The sequence below is a fragment of the Varanus komodoensis genome, unplaced genomic scaffold (assembly GCF_004798865.1).
Source record: "Varanus komodoensis strain SLA01 unplaced genomic scaffold, ASM479886v1 scaffold4, whole genome shotgun sequence".
Classification (NCBI taxonomy): Eukaryota; Metazoa; Chordata; class Lepidosauria; order Squamata; family Varanidae; genus Varanus; species Varanus komodoensis.
In genome coordinates, this window is record NW_025335941.1 from 21232194 (window position 1) to 21252529 (window position 20336).

The following is a 20336-nucleotide window of genomic DNA, read 5'->3' on the forward strand; positions in this document are numbered from 1 at the left end:
CATGAGGAATGAATGCTTACCTTTAAACAAAACATAACAACTGAGTGGAAGACAAGAGTCTGCCCCAGCAATTTTCCACCACTGCCATGTTGCCTTCCTTTCTCTCCTATCTTCAATGGTAAGCAAGACTCCACATTTGACAAAAGGACCGATAAGAAAAACAAGGTGAGAAAAGAGTGGAAGGAGTCACAGATTCCGTCTCCTTCCAGGTATCCCCAGTGCATGCTTCAGTTTCCCACTTGTATAAAGTACTACCCATGTACTTTGTGGTGTCTTTGCATAGTGAGGCCATTGGTCCCAAGTGGACATCAGGGATCAGCACTGTTGGGCACCTACTAAGGGCCCATCCCCTAATTCACTGACAAGAGCCCCTGGAGCTGATCCTCGTTTTTACCAACACAATCTGTCTGCTTGTTTACTCTGGCTCAGACAAATGAGGGGGTGGGGGGGGTGGAAAGCAGATGCCACTGCCAACTTCTTGCTAGCTCTCTGCTTGTCAAACAAACAAGTGGTAGAAATGGTGTGGGAGGGGGCCCCATTGATCTTGCCTTGCCCTGCCCAAGAGTCCTCAGAATCCTGGAGATGCCACTGATTGGTTCATCTTGACCCAGTATTGTTGGCACCGATTGGTAGCAGCCCTCCAGGGTTTGACATATGCCCCCTCCCAGCCCTCCTAACTGGAGATGCCAAGGACTTGACTTGGGAGCTGCCACACAGAAAGCATTTGCTCTGCTCCTAAGCCACAGCCCACCCAACCATGCCAGGGAACCTCCTATCTTTGGTAAAGAGAGTTTGAGATGCATAGTTGAATTCTTTGTATATTCAGCCTACAATTCTTTTGTCCAGTTACCATGGGGAGGGACTGTAATTCAGTCTTCACTCTTTCCATACTCAAATGTAGCTATACTGAATTTGTGGCAGGAACATGGTGACGTGAAATGGAAAGGAGAGCAGATAGTTTGCAATACATCAAGAGAATGAACAGTTAGCTGGTACAACTAACTTGCATCTCTGCGTCATTAAAGGTACAGCTGGTTTGACATGGTCATACAATGAAAAGACTACAGCCCTTCAGGACTTTTTTCCTATTGCTTTTCGACCCTAGAGCATGGCTGTCTGAGCTATGTGTTAATAATGCAGAGCTCTATGATTCTAAATAGTGAGAAGTATATTTTTAGCACAGCTATCCAGCTAAAAGAGGACACTGACTTTCAGAAAGATATCAGGATATGCAAAGAAAAAGGCAAACATTAGAATACGCTAGGTACAATAACCATGAAAAGATTTCTTAATACAGAAGTTGTTACCACATACAGATTTGAAACCAGAAGTTACAGAATAACTGGTAAATGGTATAGGTAGGGTTGACTGTTACGTATACTCTTGGCAAAACACCTAAATTTCAGAAGTTGCACAAATGTACGATGGATTTTTTCACTATTCATTTTAGAGCTGCTTTTCCAACTCCATACTCGTGGTAATCACATGAGCTTGCAAAACTACTGCACTGTGACCATAAAAGAATCTATAGTATAATTGCATCTAATAGTAAGTACAAGTGGTCACAATGCTCACAGAACTGTAACAAAAATGGGGCCATTGAGAAACCAGAGGAGGGTATCAGTGTGCTTGAGGGAATCCCAAGGTTTGCAGAACTTTATACTAAAAAGCAAGCAAGAAAACTTCCAGGAGAAATCCCAGTGATGACCAAAAATAAAAGTACAATAAACCACAAAAAATTAACTTCCAAAAAATCTCAGTGAGGGCTGAGTATACTGAATAGTGACAGGATCCTGAGGTGGGAGAATTAACAGTTGAGGGGACAGGGGACAGATTGATGCTTTCCGGAAGAGGGCATTGCTGGAACACAGAGCAGGAGAATTTTGTTACAGGTCCCACTCATATCTATACTATGTCTGAAGTTTAAATGTTTTGTACCAAATTTATACATCTAATAACACATTTGTGTTCCTTATGTATGCACATGCTTTATTACTTATCTGTTCAGTTTGAAACTCCAGTTATTTCCTTTTGAATTTTGAACATAACAAAAAGAGAGGAAACTCATATGCATTATAGTCCTTATTTTTAAGTGACACATTTTCAGCAATGAAGGAACAACTACAGTAGGACAACTAAAACACAGCAGTACAAGCATGCTTAGATTCCAATGAGAATCAGTCAGTAATTATATTTTTCAGATTTGTGCATAAATAGCAGGTTGTATACACCTGTTTTCTAATATATTTGTGAAAATTCCAGTATTTCAATTGATTTTTTCTTCTTAAAAGTTATTCTTGAACTACTTCTGTGATAAACATGATATATGAGTTCACTGCCAATGCCAAGGTTATATTTTGATACTTTGTACATAACTCTTTGTTTGACAAACAAAACAGCACTCCCTTAACTAAATCACTAGTGCTCTTCTCAGCCCTTTACATAACAGCAATAACAGCAAAACTGAATGTTAATTCTGCAGTGGATGTGATAACTTTTGTCTTTCTGCTTCTGTTCCTTTTTTTTGTTCTCCACACAAGTGTATTTACATGGTTCCAGTCTATCTTTGTTGGAAATAATTTCTTAAAACAGAACCTTATTTGTATAACATAGGAGACAGTATTCCATGCCTATATAAAAATGGTTACCTGGAATCTAACTCTAAATGTACATGAGGCCAATTCAGATTCTGTGCATATTATCTCCTCTTGGGTGGTGTTCGTTTCACCCTACAGAAAGGTAACTATGGTAAGTGAAATAACATACTTTTCTTCCAAAAAGTGGCTTCAGCGCTTCATATGACCCATAGTGGAAGGGGAAAATGTCTGAATCAAAACGAAAAGCCCAAGAGACCTCAAATGTGTCCAGCTGTTCCTATTAACTTGAAGCACAACTATATTGTCATTACTGGATTGCCTTGTTAAACGATTGTTTCAGTCAATAAGATGTTTGAAGACATATACTTTAGAGTAGCCTTGAGGGCAATATTCAGGCGAAAAGGCGATCACTATCGTCACACTAGTCTTTGCTACAGCCAGGGCTTCAGGATTGAGTTGCACTCTGAAATCTTAATGAATGAGGCTGTTTGCCTTATTCTCCATATAATCATAGGACTGGAAGGGAGCAGATGGCCATCCAAGTCAGGTTTCTGCCCTGAGGCACACATCCTTACCCGTCACTCCTCCTCTGCCTGCTGTCACAATTAAGCAATATAATTGTTGCATAAACAGCGAAACAGGCACAAAAGGGTGCACGCATCACAGTGTTACTGAACCATCTAGTGATGCAATTGGGAAAAACTGCATACCCAGGGAAGTGTATTTATTAGCGTCCTTGAGGAAGTGGGATTGCTTGAGAGTGCTGAAATGGAAACGAAGAGAAAAACTTTAGGAATCATTGAGACTTAATGCATGTACATTCTAGATAATGTCAGTTAGTTCAAAATATTTATGTCGTGTCCTTTTTTGAAAGTTCTAGGAAGAAGTATAATTTTATCAAATTTATTCTCCCTTCCTCTTAGTAAGGTCCAGAAAACTGGAGGCCCCTGATGGGAGACACTTCCAAACTTAAGTTGCTCCTTATTAGTCACATTCACCTAACCATGCAGGAATCTTTATATGTTTGGGTTTTTTCCCTTTTATGTACCTAACCCATGCCTAGGCTTGGCAGTACTGGGGTTTCCAGAACAAATCCTTGAAAGGATGTCTGACAACTGCATCTCTTTCCCACTTTAATTTTCAAATTCTTTCAAGTCTGATTTGAAAGTTGCACATACTGGTCTTGGACGTCTTCATGAAACACAGAAACCAGAATAGTTTAAAATGTGCTTATATTGTGGATCAATCTCTCATCGCGACGAACACAATCACGAGTGGGGAGCCTTTTATCCATCAGTGACTGTTGAATGAACATTGACCCAAAGATAGAGGAAATAGAATACTTATTCCAAAATAATCACTGCAAACAGCAAGGGACTAATTGTTGTTTATGGAGTGCAAAGCTTTTCTCTTTGGTTGCGCTGGAGTCTTCCAAAGAGGACTTGAACATTCTTAGCATAATTTTGATTTTCTCCCCCATAGTTCCTCATCAGCTCAGAGCGACATTAAAGAAAATTATATTGAACAGCTTCCCCTCCCGGGCAAGAAAAGGTCTGTCCTCTCATTCAAATATCAACTTTATTGCAAGCATCGTAATCCATTTCGATTTAGGTACGAATACTCGGTTAGTAGTGGGAACGGGATCTTCCACTCCTCCGTCGCACATCTGCTTTCCTGTGTCAGCGACCACGGTGGTGGGAAAGAGGTTAAAAACCAGAGAAACTTGGCTAGACCGATGAATGGCGGGGGGAGTAGGGGAGGGGAGGGGAGGGGAGGGTGGGGAGCGGGCGGGAGGGGCTGACTGGCTGGAAAAGAGGAAGGGAGGGAGGAAACATCATGGGCTTCGGGTGAGGCTTTGAAAGTAAGCCGCGCAGGCATTGCAGCAGAGCCCCGAACCAGAAAGAAAGAACGAAGACATTTACACAGACGCAGATACACTCGGGAGAAAGCGGCAGCGGCGGCCCCGTGAGCCTCGTCTGCGCGCGCGCGCGCGCACGCACGCGGGCGCGCATCTGTTACAGTCGGAGGTGGAGGCTTCCCGAGCTGCTTCGCCGCGAGGGCGACCAGCGCTTCGCCGCCGTCCTCTCTCTCCTCCCCGCCGCCCCTCCCACCCCCATTGAGACGGCGCGAGTCTCCGGAGCTCTCCGCACTAGAACTAATCGCTGGAGTTCGCGCCCGGCTTGGAGGGGTGGCATTTGGGACTGGCGAGGGCGCGCGCGCGCGCGCGCTCGTTCGCTCGCTCGCTCAGAGCCCTCCCTCGAGTGGACAGACGGACGAGCGGCGACCGAGAGAAAGGCAGGCAGGCGGCCGGGCGGCAGGCACGGAGCACGCAGACCAAGAGGCCACTTCCTGGGCAGGCAGGCGGTAATCGCCGCAGAAGCGGCCCAGCGGAAGCCTCGGGGGACGCGCTCCAGGCGGTGAGTACATGGGCCACGGCGTGCTCCCTTCGCCTTCTGCGGGCCGGGCGGGGAGAGAAGAGGCGGCGGCGGCGGCAGCGGAGGGAGATGGCAAATGGCCGCGGCGGAGGCAGGGAACGCTGGAGCGAGCGAGCGAGAAGCGCTGCTTTGGCGGCCTGGCGAAGAGCCTGGAGAGAGAAGGATGGAGCGGCGGGCTGACGCGGCCGGGGAACAATACCGGGGCTCGCTTCGGTTCCCCGGAGCGAGGGATTATTTCCGGTGGCAGCCCGTCAGTCTCTCTCCTCTCTGCCGCCCGCCTCCCCCCTTAATAGCGTTTAGATAAAGTTTGACTGGTAATTGGAGGTGGATGGGAAGGCAGAGCAAGCAAAGTTTGTACTTTGTCGCCCTCCCATTTTTCCTTCTCTCTCCTTCTAGCCTTCCGTTGTTGTGCTTTGCAAGCATCACGAACCCCGTTTCTGAGACATTCTCATCCTCCACCTTTCTCCCTCCCCTCTCCTTGAATTATTTAGGCAGCCACAAAGTCTTGTGCGCAGTAGCTGCAGCTCCACCAGCAGATCCTCTGCGGGATTTAGAAAGGAAGAGAAAAGCCTGGCGTGTCCCTCAAGAGTCAGCCTTATTCCTTCCCCCTCCCACTCCTGCCTTGCTCCAAAGCCTCCTTTCATCTTCACTCCGTTCTAAGCTACCACCTACTCTTAATTGCCTGCACAACCGCACTAGACAAGGCCATGCCTCCTTTCTGTCCGTGCTCACTTGTTATTTTTTCACTTCCTTTCAATCGCCGCACGCGCGCGCCCGATCGCGCCCGCGCGCACACACGCGCGCGCACACACACACACACACACGAGGTTAAAGATTCTTGTTCCTTCACCACGTCTTGTCTCTCACATACAAAGCCCTATTCGAGCTCCATCTTCCATAAAGATGCTTTCTCATCGTTTAAGTTCCGTAATGTTTCACGTACCACCCCGCAATATATTGGCTTTTCTTTTAAACTTGAAATTTATATTTCAAGCTCTGCCATATTTCATTGCACCCTATAAGCTTACCAATGACGTTCTTAGCACTGGAGATATTCATATATGAGGATAGGTTTCCTTTTTCAGTTTGAACATTTTTTTTAAAATGAAATGAATATCGAAAGGATTAAAACCCCTATAAGAACCTGGTTGGGCTGTTCAAACTTAATGACAGTAATGTTATGTGACTCTATGATCACCAGGTGTGTGTGTGTCGGGGGGGGGGGGGAAGAATTTAAGAGGTTTTAATTAAGGAAATGCACCAGAACATGCCTATTTTGCAGGACGAACTTTGTTCTGAAAATTTCGTTGATGTCTCTAATTCAGAACTAATTCGACAGTACTGGGATGCTATATTCAGTTGGCCCTAAACAGATTAAGTGAAATTATAACTGTCTCAAGGCAGCCTGTACATTACAGGGTATATTAGGAAAGAACACAGTTCAGTGCTGGATTCAAAGATAAAAGGTTTCTTCCCCAAGGTACATATTGATCCCTTAGATGTATGATTGGGCATAATAATAACAAATGAGAATGAATCTCTATTTAAATTTTACTGGACTATGAGTTTCTCTTTAACACACCAGCAAGACTTAAGTGGGAAACTTTTTGATATAAGAGCCTGCAGAAGATTGAGTGGGAAAGATTTGATAGAACGTTGATTATTATTTTTCATTTCTGCAAAATTATGGCTCTGTATTGAGGGACTGCTAATGTAGTATGACAGCTAAATTAAAAACTAAAGTGCACATTTTCAAATTTACTTGGCTGTCTTGTTTGTTTTTGGTAAAAGAGGTTACAGTTTGATGTTTGAATAATGTCTAGGTTACAAACTAATGCATATATAGACAGATTACAACTAGACTGATACTGAAGTTGTAGCATGAGGAGTTGTGTGATCTGCTGTTCATATTTGTGTGAAGAGAAGCTGTAGTCTATCCTGTCTTTGCTGTCAGATTTTGCTCTTGCCTTCCTGATTGCTACAGTAACCCACACTTATGGCTATTATTCTGTTCCACCTTCATGAAAAGAAAATTTAAAAATAAATAGACCACATTTAATAATGAAATAGTGTTATTCCACGCTTTTACCAAGGCATACTTTTATATTTGATTTAAGCTAAGTTATTTTAGGAACAGCTAAAGCTGGTTACAAGTTTGTCCTTTCATCCTTTTCCTTTCAAATGAAAGCATAAGAACTTGGGTGCTTTTGCTCAAATTATTTATCATTATTTCATAAATGATTAAAACTATTAAGTAAAATGCCCAAGGATATCATTTTCAGGAGAAGGAAACACACATGCAAGAGGAAAGTGCAAAGTTTAGTTTCTGGGAAATGAAAAAAATGGATAAATAGCAAATGCAGAATGCTTTCATTAAACTAATTAGATGTGATTTATATTTCAATTTTTACAAGGCACTTGAATTTTCTTGTGACTCTTCTATGCTTAGAGCTTTGGAAATCTTTGTTATAAGGTTTAAAACTGGATTATAACTTAAAAGAGGTTTGATGCCCAAGTTGCTTTCTTATGAACTTATGATAGGAACTTGCACATGGAAGTTAAAAAACATTTTGCATTGTAATATCGGTCCTGGGAATGACAATGTAAGGTATAAAGTGAACCTCTAGGTTTGCTTTGTGTTTTCAGATTATTTAAAAGAATTTACATATTGGACAAGAACTCTTATACTTTCTTGTATATTCTTGAAAAACTCAGTTTCAGTGTTAAGGCAGGAGCATGCCTACAGCAGTGTTCTCTGCTACAAGCCTGAGGGCTGCTGTTAACTTCAAATCACCTCACGTCTGCTCCCCTCTCTCTGATTCACTGTCTCCCTCTTTTTTGCAGTGGCTGCTCATGCTCTGGCACAGTGGGGACTCTAGCTTTTTCATGTCATTTGCATTAGTGGTGGGATACCTGTTGTGATCTGGGCCTTTGGGGCAGCGGGTAAGGAGGCTTGCCGCACATCAGCTGAGCAGGGATGCTCCTGCCACCAGCCAATTGGCTGTGATGGATAAGCTGTCCAAGAGGCATGGAGGCATGTGATCGGCTAGCTGCAGTGGTGCACTGTGCAGCTGCCCCCACCCCAAGTAGCCTTGATGGTGGAATCTGACACCAAAGTGGCTCCAGCTTCAAAATAGTGCAGATAAGAGGCCTACAGACCCAGAACATTTTATTTGGGCTTTCTAGTCTACATATCTCAAGGACAGACTAGTTATACAGTTCAGTGTATATTTGCATTTAATGTGGAGGGTTTGAAACAATTAAATGACATCAGCAGGGCAAGGAGGATAATTGACAGGATGAGAGCATGCTTTAATGTATCATTTTCATCCTCTGCTGCAGTCCAGAGAAAATGCCTACACTGAAGTCTACTCTATTTGAATTGGGAAGAAATTCCCCTTTTGTGCCAGTTGGGGGATTTCTTCCAAGGAAATCCAGCTTCATCAGAAAGATTTTATTCAGGTCTGAAGAAGGGAGGGAAGGTCCTGTTTGTTCTGATACTGTTAATTTTTGCCTCCTCAGCTGATGCAGTGGGCAGTTAAAAAAATGAAAAACTTCACGTTAATTGCCACCATATTTAATTGCACATTTAATTTGGCTTTCAAATTGGTTATTATATTTGATACTAGAGCCTTAAATGACAGAGGGTGGGTGGGTTTTGTAATAAATGTGAACAATTGTTTCTTTTATTCAAAAATTCATAAGTTACTATAATGAAAAATGTAAAGATGGCCCCAACTTTACAGAAACTCTTATATCTTTCAAAGGATTCCATGTAACAGTGCTTCTCTATTCATTTTAGTTGTAGAACAGTTGTTCAAACGAATTTGAGAAATGCCTGGGTTGTTTGGAAGTTAGTTAGAATCACCCTGATGAGACCAATATAATGCAATCTTGGAAGAGTCAGTCAATTGTTGTTTTCTTGTGCTGTATAACCACAAGAGACTTTCAGTATTCTAGAGTACCATTATGGTTTGCATGGAGCAGCAATCGAATTTAAAAAGTAAGACCAGATGAGATCTTAAAAAGTGAGATATGGAATATTTGTCAGAATTATTTGCAACATGTATTGTTCCCTTAGAAGTAGGTTCACAAACTGAAAGATTTGGAAATCATTTTTGCTCAGAAATGTTTGTCTATTGTCATGAGAAGTGTATGGTAGAAGGCAGGATTTGAAGTTTCTTAGTTTTTCTTCCTTCAACAATAATTTCTAAACTAAATTACAATTACAATTTACAATGGTTACATAAGAAATGCAAACATATATGGAAGTTAATTTGAAAAAATACTGAAGACTTCTGTTTTACTATGACAAAAATGTACCCCATCAATTCAGATGCAGGAATTTGATCATGCTAATACTTTAGAACTTTTTGTTTTTTTCCTGTTCTTTCTGGCTTGGTTAGAATGGTTTCTGTTTTATTAACTTGAAATATGGGAAGCTATTGCCTTCATACCCTCTTTGTGCACTTTTCAGAGACAGAATGTTGCATTAAGATGGGTTTTTTAATGTTCTTTCTTCTATTGAATAAGTTTCCTGTCCTACTGATTATAAAAATGTGTAACTTTTATTTATTTTGGTCTGCTTGCCCCAATTGGTGCTTCCATTCTATTCCAAAAGCTGGCGTTCCCATCTTTTTTCTCCCTGCCAGGTTCTAGAGCCCTCCCCAAAATGCTTCCCAAGTATCAGAAGACTTTGCTGAGTGGGTGGGCTGTGACACAAGGGTTTGAGGTAGAGAAAGGAGCATGCAGAAAATTGGGCAGAGATATCTTGCTGTGTATGGGGCAGGAGTTATGTGGGGAATCCTACAAATTCCCCAATTCCCACTCACCTTTATGTACTATAGCCCACTCTCTTCAGCAGGATCCCATAACCCATCGAGAATTTTGGAGAAGACTTTCAGGACTGCTGGGGCAAGGAAGGAGCAAAAAAGTCAATTCCTTCCATGGGTGGATATCTCTTAGTCCAGGATGTGTCTGTGTGTGGTTATTGGTATGCAGATTTAAAATTAGTATAACTTTTCTCATCAACTATTAATATAGGAAATGTTAAAATTGTTTGGGTCTTTTATCTAATATTTTTAAAGAATTTAAAGCAAGGTGTTTTCTTATGCCAGGTTTTTTTTAATATATATATGGATGGCATACTCGCTAGATATAAGCTTCTCAAAAGCTTTATCTCATGCTCTTGACCCCAGTAAAACTTGGTTGTTATTGTTACATGCCGTCAAGTCATCTCTGACTTACGGTGACTCAGTGAATGAATGCCTCCACAATGTCCTGTCCTTGATAGCCCTAGCAGCTCTTGTAAACTAGGGTTGTATCTTCCTTTATGGAATCAATCCATCTTCTATATGGCCAATAACACCAGTTCTGTATATTCTGAATTTTACATTAAAAAAAATCCTTTTGCTGATATTTTTATTTTAATGGTATTTTAGTTTGCTGTTTTAGATAGTTATGTTTTGTTTCCCTTGTAATTTGTTTACTTTCATTTATTTCTATCCTTAAGGGTTCAATAAACTTGACCAATAGCTTGATAAAATGAGATCCTTCAGCATCACAAATTGCTTCACATCATCTAAGAAAAATGAATGTAACAATTTATTTTCCCCATTTATATTTCGTATACATAGAAGTGTGTAGAGTTGTTCAGCTTCTCATGGTGCCACACACTTGTTTTCACATCATATTCATATTTGAGCTTACCACATATTAACAGCAGATAATCAGTTCAGAAGTTCTTCCTGCAGGACTACTTCCACTATTGTATATTTGCTGCTGTTTTGTGCTCATAGTAAGGGTAGGTGTTAAAGCCAAGCCCACGGAAATACAGATTTAGCCAAGTAGTCTTAATTAGAGTATAGTACAGATGACAGAAGAACTCCTCAGAATTAAAGGTGTTTTTAGTTTTATTTATTTATTTATTTATTTATTTAAAGTTTTTATATGCTGTCCCCATTGCTACATAGCCCCATTGCTACATACATTTTTGAAATAAGAAATCCACAAAATCTGGTATGACCTTTGTCATTTAAAAATGCATAGAAGTTGGTGCATTGCCTTCCCTAGTAATTTACAATGACACCTCACAAACAAGATCTGAAAAGCTCATGACCTGCTGATAGGACAGTGATGTGTAGAAACCAAAAAATCTGCATACATGTGCTAAAATTGGTGATTTAATAATTGTACCACATAAATTATCTATTAAGCTTACTCTGTAAGAGGCATTGATGTTATAGCAGACCTTTTAAGCCAAACAGGCACAACATTCTTTGGGATATTGTTCTTTGAGACTTAAATAACAAGGTCACAAGACTATAAATGAAACCAGAAAATTTTGTTTTCCACAATTTCAAGTGCTTAGTGTACTAAAGGTACAACCCTATAAATTTTTAGAGATAAAAAAGGATTAAAAATTCCCAAGTATTTCCCAGTAAGCCATACTTTTTCCTGTCTAAATATGTACAGGACCTTACACTAAACGTTCTTTTATCAAAATCACATTCTTACTGTCTTGCTAAGTAATGGCTACATGTGGCCATGCTAGCTGAAGTTAAGCACATCTTACATTGTAGCAGGAGAGAATAAAGCTGCAGTATTATGGAAGTTTAGACCAAAAAAAAAAAGAAAAAGAAAGGCAAAGCCTTCAGCCAGTAGTGCTTGTTGGATGATTTTTTTTCTGTCCTAAGCATGCATAGGATTTTCTCTAAAGCATTCACAATGCTCAGAACGAGACTGAGAAGTGCCTAGGTTAAGGTACATCATACCCACTTAGCAGTTTATTAGGTTAGGATATGAATGTAAATCTTGCGTACTAACAACTTAAATAACAATAATGTTCAGAAGGAGAATTAAGTGCTGTGTAATATAAAAATGGGTTTTTTTGTATCATGCCTTGTATTTCTAAAAAATGGGAAGTTGGGCATAGATTTGTAGTTCCACTGCTATATAAAATATAGGTGATGAAAAAGGTTTAAAATGTTTAGAATTGTTTAGAGAAGGATAGATTGGTGAATTGTTTAGAAGGAAAGATTGGTGAGAGGTTAGAAACTCTTTAGTGCCTATACAGAAAGACAGTAAAATAGAGTTTGTTTTGTAAATTCAAAACTGCATACATCTGAGCTAGATGTTGGCATTTCACAATGGATTGCCAGCCAAAAATATGTTATTCTGTAGACCTTGCCATATGCATTGCATCAGCTTTTATTTCTTATCATTTGTTGTTTAAATGGCAACCTTTTCAACACCAAGGTCTATATCCACTGGTGGATATTGAGTACCCATTCACTGTTGTTAAGTGCTGTCAAGTCATCTCTGACTAATACCACCGCTGTGAGTAGGTGTTTTCCAAAATGTCCTATCTTGCTCAGCTCTTGCAAACTCAAGGCTGTGGTTTCCCTTATGGAATCAACCCATCTCATATTTGATCATCTGCTTCTGTTTTCTGCCTTTGCCTTTCCCTAGTGTGACTTTTCCAGTGAGTCTTCAGTTTATCATTTTTCTTTCACCTAAGGTTCTAGTTTGATACGCTTTAGAACTCACTTATTTGTCTTTCTATTGGTCTGGAGTATTCACAAAGTTCTCTTACTGCACAAAAGTTCAAATATATCAATTTTCTTCCTCTTACCTTTCTTCATAGACCAGTTTTTACACCCATACATAATGATAGGGAACACAACACTGGATCACCTTGGACTAGGTCACCTGTGAAATGGCCTTATACTTGATTATCTTTTATAGTTCCTTCATTGCTAGCCTTCCAAATCCAAGTCTTTTTCTAATTTCTTGGCTGCAGTCTCCCTTTCAGTTGATGATTGAGCCAAGGTATGCATTTTTTTTCACAATTTCATTGTCTTTCTTGTTAAGATACCCTTATTTATTTATTTGATTTGATTTGTACCTTGCTTTTCTACAAGAAATGGTACTCAAGGCAGCTTACAATTACAACATCGATTAAAACAATTAAAGTATATACAACAACCCTAACAAGTACCGAAATACAATAAAAATAAAAATACCCAACAGAAGCACTTAGAGGCCAAAGGCCCACTCTTCCCCCAACACATAATACTTACGTACACATTCTCCCAGTACCCATTGTGCCATTTTTTTTCTTTGTACTTTTGGCTCTTTCCATAGAAGTCGTGTACCTAGAAAATCCTTCTGGGAGTGGTATGGTTCATACTTTAATAATGCCCTTTGTAGAGGAACCTCTAAAACAAAAACAGTTATTTGAAATTGCAAAGATATGAAGATGTGTTGCATATTACTGATGGTATCTGTGAGTCTTGCCAGGAGTTGGGAATTGCTGGGGTGGGGGACAGGTAGGGCATCCCTGGTGTAGATAGTGTAAATTAGCTTATCCATACCATATATGGGACAGAAGAAAAATCCCTAGAAAGAAATAAAAATACTGGCCTAATATATGACTAATATAATAACTCAGTGCAGTATTTGCCAAATTCATTACTTCCATTGCTATAATTATTATCAGACACAAACAATATTATTTGTAAATGAGAAAAGGAGGTAAATTAAAATCAACATACATGATGGATAAAACTTAAAAGTTATTGATTCATCTGATTATTCTCAAGTCACATCAAAGCCAACATGATCCATCTGATATACTGCAAGTAAAACAGATCAAATCTAGATCTAAAATTTAAGGTATACTTTAGTGACTTTTTGATCATAGCCAAATATTAGGTAAGCTATTTTGGCTCTTGGAATATTTTTGAGGTATGTATACAGCAAGGAAAACTAATATACCATAGTTATTTTAAAAGTTTTGTTTATTAAATATAAGCTAAATGAAGTTTATTAATTAAGTCCTTGTAGGAATATGGCAGTGATGAGTTTTCTGATTTAAATGTTTCTGGAAAACTTGTATCTCTGGTTGGTACAAAGATGTTTACTAATACATAATTTATGAAGTTGGATTTTGCTGGGCATGTTTCTCATACTGGCATCAAGATTGTCCTTCCTAAACCTCTAAAACTCTATCACAGACTGTATCTTCTTAAACTGGCAAATACATTGACTTGAAATAAAAGAAGATGCTCTATCAGGGAAGAGTGTAATTAGCAATAGTTGGCTGTTTTTGGAAAATTAGATGATTTATAGTTCAACAGAGTCTTTGTAATTTAAAAAAAAATTGCTTAGAAGATGCTGATGATACAAGAATTATAGTTAGTGGGATAAGCAGGGTGTCCACAGAGGAGTGCTTCTGCTTGTAACCAGCCTTGGAGTACTGTTGGGAGTCACAGAGGACAGCTTACTTTTCTACTTCCTGAAATCATACCTTTCTGCTATGGGGGCTCAAGAACTCTGTGCCCTCAAATCACAGGACATTTTTGAATGTATGAGATTTTTATTTTTTCTGTATTCCTATGGAGACCACTGAAGATGTGAAATCTACTTCCCTATTCTTGGGTGACCCCTTTTCTGTTTCCAAAATAATATGCAGTTGACTACTCAAACTTGGTGGTGAAATATTTTTGAATGTATGTATGTATGTATGTATGTATAATAAAATAACCTAGCAAGTTACATCAGTAGGTGAATTGTATCCTTAACTTGCAGAATGTAACCCTTACATAGGATCAGTTCCAAGGTTTGAGACAATATGTAGGGGGTAGTTGGAGACTTGTCATTTGTGAGTAGAGAAAAGTAGCACTTCTACTTCCAGCAGCTAGGTTGGCATTTAATATTTTACAGCAAGTTTTTAGTTTAACATATTTGAACTTGTACTAGATAGGGTTAATAGGTTAGCACAAAAGGTCAAATTATAAGGCATTAGGCTTAATTAAGGGAGAGCAGGAGTGGCAGGAGTATGTGACAGCTAAATGGGTTTCCCACAGACTAATGTCAGTTACAGTGCAACCATGCCTTAACTTAAGTGAGTTATTTTGTGCAAAGGGCAATGGTGATTAACAGTTTGACATGCTAGACATTTCTAGCCAATCCCATCTGTTTTAGAGGTTAAGAAAGCACACCTTTATGAGCTGATGGATTGATTTGTGTGCCTGTCTGGTAAAGATTAGAAGTCCAAGGCCAGTGCAGTAAATGTCAGTTAAAGAATGTTGCACTTTCTTAGTACTTCTTTAACTGTCGATTGTTTTGTACAGAATCTGAGTACTGCTGCAGAATAAAAATAACATTCCTTAACCATGAGAGTAGGTGGTGTGAATAAAACAAATCTGACATGGTACATTGGTCCAGCTGATATTTTTACGGTGAACTGATTTTCTAAGGCCTTCAATGAACAGAGAAAAACATTCTGAGAAAGTTTCCATGACTGTATATTTTCCTGATGATCATTACATAATCTATGTGAAGTGGAACACTTCCGGTGTATATGTATAATAAGCCTGTACTCACAGGGTTCCAACACTACCAGCAGAATGCTCCAAGACTGCCCAAAAATATTGAATGGGTCAACCACCCACCTGTCGTATTCTTCCAATGGTAATACCATGTTCACTAGCCTCAGGCTGCTAGGACTACCCTGTACAAGTTTGTGAGCCTGGTGTGTATGATTTGTTGTTACTGTATCCCTCCAAGTTGTCTGTGACTTACGGAGACCCTATAAATATATCCCCCCAAAATATCCTGTCCTTGACAGCATTGCTTGTCTCTTATAAGCTCAAGGCTGTGGCTTCCTTTATGGGATCAACTTATCGTGTATATGGTTTTTCTCCTTTTCCTCTAGCTTAATCTTTCCCTAGTTTACTGACTTTTCCACTGAGTCTTTCCTTCTGATGTGCCTGAAGTATAAAAGTTTCAGTTTCATCATGTTTGCTTCCAGAGACAGTTCTGGCTTTATTTCATCTAAGAGTCACCAGTTTGTCTTTCTGTCATTCCAGGATATTTGCAAAGGTCTCCTTTAGCACCGTGTTTTGAATATATCATTTTTTTCTGTCAGCTTTCTTCTTTGTTCAACTTTCATACCCATCATAGTGATGGGGAATACAACAGCACGTGGATGATATTGACATTAGTCTCCAATGAAACATCTTTACACTTGATGCTATTTTCCAATTCCTTCATTCCTGCATTTCCAAGTTTAAATCTTCAAATTCCTTGGCTGAAGTCTTCATTTGAATTGATGCTTCATTTCAATGTGGAGAGGAGTCCCAGATGCTTCAATTCAATGTGGAGAGGAGGCCCAGCTATTGTACATCACAATATGCTCAGATTTGTAGATTTGTCCAATTCAGAGGAGGATGCTGAAGGGTAAAAGTAGCCAGATTACTTTGCAGTTTCAAGATTACCCAGAGAAGATTCTTAGTCAGAGCATGAGAACCAGCCTGCCTGAGAAAAGGAGGGGACATTTCAGAGTGCTGGGGTAGCTAATAGAAATGAATTCTTTGACCTAGTTAGGAGATGATATCTGAAGGGACTGAGCTGATTATGAAGTATCTGCCATTCCCACTGTCTAGCCCTCATGGCGCATGAGCCATAGTGAAGGTGGAGTCAAAATCTTTTCTGAAAGGTAGGGAATGAAGAGTGCTTTTGAAGTTTCATCTGAGTCTGCTGGACAGGGCAAGGTGGAGGAAGAAACTTGCTTATGACTTGCAAAATCTTTCACTATCTCAACTTAATTATTATTGACAGTAAAGTTATGTAATTCTTCTGCAGTCATGATTGTTTGCTCATCTCCCTGCCTCTGTTGTATTACCAATAATCTACTATATCCCTCCTGCTACTTGGACTGGGATGAACCTTGTTGGTATCCGTCCCTCCAAGCCTTTCCAGGCTTTCTTCTGTGCTTGATCTGCTCTTCCAAAGTGAACCAATCCAACGTGGACTGCGATCCCTAGTGGCCTGGGTTGCACAACTGGCAACCTTTTTCTCATGTTAGCTGCAGTAGACCTAAATGTGGTTGCAGCTGGTGCAGAAGTTGGATGCTGCTTGTGCAATATATATGAAGGGCTTTCCAGGAAGGCAGTGCTGCTCTCCAGGCAAGCCCCTCTTGAACAGCCTTCTTTGGTGTCAAGTGCAGCTCCTCTCAAACAGCAGCTACTATTGGTGTGCAAGAGGGGTACTGCTAGTGATTGGGGCTGGACTGGTTTCCTGGCAAGATCCTTGTGATCAGCCTTGTTTAACATCAGCTGCAGCTGCTCAAACAGTGGCTGCTCCTGGCATGTGAGGGGGTGCTGCTTGAGTAGTGCATGGGGCTCAGTTCTGCACCCTCTGAAGACTGGGTACACTTTCCAGGAACTCAGACTCTGGGGCACTGCAAAGCAAACCAAAGTCTAGCCCAGGGAGTCTCACAGATTGCCACCGGCAAAAAGATTCCTCACTCTTTCTTAGCTACTACTGTTGCATTCTTGACCTAAGAAAAGTAAGTTCAAGTTGGCTTTCTAGCAGCTGCTGCTTTGGACAAACAGCTACCCTGCATAGAAGAATAGAGTCATTTTGAAAGTACTACCTCATAGTTTACTATTACTGATGACAGGTAGAAGTAAAGGAGGATGTGGGGAAAAGGCACATGGAGAGAAATAGCAGTGGGAGACTTGAGACATAGGAAATGTGATGGGAAATAAGAGAGATGGAAACAGGAAGAGAGTAGTGAGATGAAAAGATGGATAAAATTAAGAGAAAATACAAAAGGGCACAGGTGCAAAAATGGACAGAGTGGGAGGTAGTGAGAGACAGAGCATGAAGATGAGCGATGGGGTAGAAAAGAGTGAAAAATGCTCAAAATGGATATACAAATAAATCCAAGATTGTGGTATGTACTTCAAACCCTCCCAGGATTTTCTGATTAAAAATTAGACTCCTTCAAGTGAATATACCCAGTTTATCTGGTATACTTTTGAAGTACCAAATGCAAGATTCAGAACAAGCTGTTGGACTAGTTGTAGAGTACGTGGAATGATCATGATCCATGCATTCTCAGTTTGCATTCTGTTTCTACTAGCAGCAAGTAAGTAACAGATGGTGCCCACAAAACTATGTCATAAAAGGAAACTAGGTAGAACTGAAGAGGTGAGTGTGTAGGAATGGCATGAAGTTACAAGAAGCCACAGACAAGACTGCTGGTAATGCCCGAGTAGGAACATTAGCTGATCTTTTCCCCCAAACAGATTGAGAAGGAAAAATAGTACAGCAGTGGAAACATTGCTGAACAATAAGAGGATATATTTATCACCCAGTGATTTGGTTCATATATAACGATGAGCCGTGGTTTATTTAATTGTGGTTTGTTGCCATAACCAGTGTTTGTCTGGAAACTGATCAAACAATGTGGTAGGTTTTATAAGTCCATAGGTTGATTGTTCCACTCTTCCTTCACTTGCTCCCTCTCTGTATTCCAAATGCTTTGCAGCAGTGTAATACTAGCCTTTGGAACAGCTTTTTTCTATCATTTTTTCCTGTAATGTCTGTCTTCTGGCAGAGCAGTCTGTGAACAACCAGTGGTTCTGGGTTCATATGTAATAATAATCCATAGTTTGAAGAACTCAGTTAATTATTCAGTTACAAACCATGGGTTCATTTTATGGATCATTTTAACATATTATGGTTCCTTGGCATAACTGGGTTTGCACATCACAACATTAAGGCATGAGATAAACAAATCATGAATTAGCAATGATGTTAAAACTAGGTCAGGATGAGCACAGCTAGCAAGCAGAACACAGTTAAACCAGCTCTGCACTCAGTAGTTATGAAAAGGAGATTCCTTACCCAATATTTACTTGATACACTCTTATAAGAACATAAGAAGAGTCTTACTGTATAAACCTAAAGGTTGTCATTTGTATTTTAATATTATGGGAAAAGTAGAAAAAATATACATCCGCCATCTCCACAGTGTGTATAATTCTGTAAACTTCTTACTATGCCCCCTTTCATTAGTTTTTTAAACTCAATAGCCTACGAAGTGTAATCTGTCCTCTTAGCAGTTGCTGATTATTTTGGGTTTTTTCCATTCTGTACCTTTGTTAGTCCCTTTCTTATACTGAGCTATGAAACTACATAATATTTCAACTGAGGCTGTCTTCCATGGTACCAATACTGGAGATAATATTATTGTTATTAGAGTTAAGAGTGATGAACTGGGAATCCTGGATCTCTGGGTTCTAGTCCCTACTCGGCCACGGTGCCAACTGGTTGAATTTGGGCCACTCAAAAACTCTCAGCCCAACCTATCTCTCAGGGTTGTTGTGAAGATAAGATTGAGAGGAGGGGGAGAATTATATAAGGCACCTTGAGTTCCTTGGAAGGAAAAAGATGGCATATAAATATAAAAAACAAGCTTCCCTTCCTCCCTAGTTTGAACCCCATTAGCACATTTGTGAAGTTAGAATTTTTGTCTCAAAGTGCAATTTTTTTGTTTTGTTTTGTTTTTTGGCCATTCATTCAGTTCTGAGTGATGTTTTTGGAGGTCTTTAGAGATTTCTTGGCTTTTCACCTTCCTGAAAATGTATTATCATCCAACATTACTATCTTACAGTTCAGCCCAACTGTAGATAAATAAGGAAAAAGTACTAACCCTAGCAAAAAAACTTGGGAAACCCAACTACTTACTTATCTCCATTGTGAAACTGGTATGTAGTAAACTTCCCAAAAAGCAGTTTATAAATAAAGTAAATTGAAAACATTGCTAAATTATAATGCATTAAAACATTCTTAAACAGCAGCACCTTGTTAAAATAGCTATGAATAAATTGCATGGTTAATGACTCATTACAAAGGTACAGTGAAATAGAGCTTAGAAAATTTTGGCTTATATATGTGTAAATGAAAGGCAGCACTGGAAGTTGTATATTATCTGCTTATTAATAAAGTAACATTTATTATCAGTATTCCCCATGATTCATACATGGAATATAGTTCATGTGATTTTTCTCCTTTTCTAACTCATCCGATCCATTATCTCATCTGTATCTTGGCAGTGTAAGCACTTTGCTAGTTTTTAATTACTCTTAGGAAACCATACACTATTTTTTGTCAGATTTCTTGGCATTTGAAAATTATGGCTGATCTCCCTATTGTATCTGAAACAACTTCATTTTTTGTATTAGTTCATCTTTCATAGCTAAACTATAGGCTGTTAGGAATAAGCAGGAATCTGTCTCCTGGTTTGTGATTTATCTAGAATCCATTAGGAGGGAGGAGTAAACATGATTTCCTAACTTGGATTTCCTGGCAATCTGTGCTATTGTAATACCAGGTTGGGAAGTGGTTTGTGATTGAAAGGAAGTTTTTCTTAAAATTACCAACAAGAAATTCATATCATGTTGGAAGATTTAAGACAATCAATATTTTAATTACTGCATTAATTTGG

The 20336-nt window shown here is 39.6% G+C and overlaps 1 protein-coding gene across 3 annotated transcripts in view; it reads left to right on the top strand.

Annotated features, from left to right (window-relative positions):
• Positions 1-20336, top strand: part of NRIP1 (nuclear receptor interacting protein 1) — a 114789-nt gene that overhangs the window by 22502 nt on the left and 71951 nt on the right. For 2 of the 3 annotated variants that reach the window (XM_044442771.1, XM_044442774.1), the window contains exon 1: positions 4774-5014. The exons of the other annotated variant lie outside the window; for it this stretch is intronic. The gene's annotated coding sequence lies outside the window, so the exon portion shown is untranslated. Of the gene's footprint in view, positions 1-4773; positions 5015-20336 lie in introns of those variants that run through there. 3 annotated transcript variants of the gene reach the window in all.